Source organism: Nicotiana attenuata, unplaced genomic scaffold, assembly GCF_001879085.1.
Source record: "Nicotiana attenuata strain UT unplaced genomic scaffold, NIATTr2, whole genome shotgun sequence".
Lineage (NCBI taxonomy): Eukaryota > Viridiplantae > Streptophyta > Magnoliopsida > Solanales > Solanaceae > Nicotiana > Nicotiana attenuata.
In genome coordinates, this window is record NW_017670428.1 from 53459 (window position 1) to 55644 (window position 2186).

The window sequence follows — 2186 nt, forward strand, 5'->3', positions numbered from 1 at the left end:
AAAGTTTCTCTGGGAAAACCGTGGGAAATTTCGGTGTGAAAACTCGATTTTCCCACCAGTTTCCCACTAATTTCGTCATGTGAAATCCATGTGTTTCTAGTAGTGTTGGTTTTTGTTTTGTTTGCTTCCTGATTTTTCGTTTAATTTTAACCATCTGCTTGCCTATTTGTCTTGGTTATTTATTTGTTCAAATCAGTAAATTGGGCTTTGTTTATTTTGATTAATTTGGATTTTGGGATGTCTAGGTCAGGATTTACCATAATTGTCTGTTCTTCTTGTTTTCTCTTGTTTCTTTTATATTCCGATGTTTAATTGCATGATTTAGATTTTAGGGTTTTTGGTGATTCAGTGTTTTTAAATGCTCAATGTCCATTCTTCTTTTAATTGTAGTCAAGTTTGTCACTAGCCGTTTTAAAATTAGATTTTGGGAGTTCATCATGAAATTGAATCCTTCTTATTGGAGTTAAGGGTCCGGATATTCACCTTTTCGGTATTTGTTTATTGTTTGATTGGTTTCACTCACATCCATCTGCTTTGTGATGTTTGCCTCGGTTTGTAAATTGTTAAAAACTTCTAGGGGGTTAAACAAATAGTTGAAAACATAGGAGGTTATTTTAGGAGATGGAAGTCAGATTTTCAGAAGGGAAGTTTCTAGAATCTAGGGCAGCTGGCCCAATTTTGGCTAGCACAAATGCTGGAGCCAAAAAAAGGCTGTCAGCTGTCCCAATTCTGTTAGGAAAGACGCCTTGTGAGGGAATAATTCTCATTCGATTTTCAGCAGCACATGGCACCCCTTAAGGGCTATATATAGAGACCCTCTCCTTGGCAAAAAATCAGATCTAAAAAATACCCTAAATTCTATGCATTCCTTAGTCTGCCTTGAACTGTTATTTCCTGGATTTTTTTTTTTGGAGTACATAAAAGGTTTTCTCACGGAATCTCTGGTTTGCTGGGTCTAAAGAGGGTTTAAAAGGGGCTGAATCCTGCTGTTTGATTTGTCGCTTGGCTCCTTGTTTGCTATTGCTGAATCCTCACTCTCTTTTGCCTTATTTTGACACACAGGTATTCCTTGGACTTTGATATGTGAAGTGCAAATCTGAAACATGTAATCAAGTGTGGAGACCTATGGATAAATGTTAGCTTTGCTAAATGTTTATTCATGCGGTCTTTAAAGTTTTGTCTAGATTCTGTATTAAGTTAGCTTTACATTGTATGTTCCAGCAGCTCATTTACATTACTGGTGCTATATCTCATTTTCAAGGTTGGATTAGGACTTTAGCTTGTTATGTTGGTTTGTGGTTTGGCTAAAAAATCCTTTTGTTGAGTATATAGTGCTTAAATTTTCTGTAGTATGGATCTAGGTTAGATTATGAGCATCTTCTATTTGCTTTGTTGAAATTGGTTTAGGTTAGTGTTGATTTTTAGTTCGGTGTTGGTTTCATTTAGAAATCCAGGAATAATTGTATAATGTCACTGGTCTGTCTATTTGGTTGTCATGGTGAGGGTTAGCTGAATAGCATGTTGACCATGATGCATTTCTCTTCTTTTAAATTTCGAAGTTTAAGTCTATGCACTTTCAAAGCTTGTTCAATGATCAATTCTCGAGTCATGTTCAGATTATTTTTCATAATTGCAATTATGGTTGAAATGCCTACATGATTGATTTTAACGCATCGGTAATTGGTTTAGGTTAGTTTAGATTAGTACTTGAATTACTCATGACATATCAATAAATTGAAGGGTTGCAGAATAATGTGTTCCAAATGGGAAAGATGTTGAATGGCATCCTTTAAAAAGCGGCTAGGCATGTTAAATGGCCCAAATAAGGCTGCCTGGCCCAAACCAGGCTCATGTGCCTCAGGCCCTTTTGCTTTCATTTCTGGAATCGCTTCCAAGGCCTAGTTACCCTTTTTCGCTTTTTAGTAATCATGGTCATCTAATTTTTAACGGCTCAAGGGACTTGTCTGCTGGCCCATTTCTTTTTAAATAACCAATTTCCCAATGTGTTATCTCATGCATACTTGTAATTAGGGGCATTAGACTAAACTTTCCTAATAGTTATATATTAAGTTCAAACCATTTGTAAGTAAGAATATCATTAGACCTTTTAAATTAAGTGTAGTTTCTCTAAAATTAATTGAGATGTGCCATCCTAATTAAATCGCTCTTGGCCCTCATAAATATTA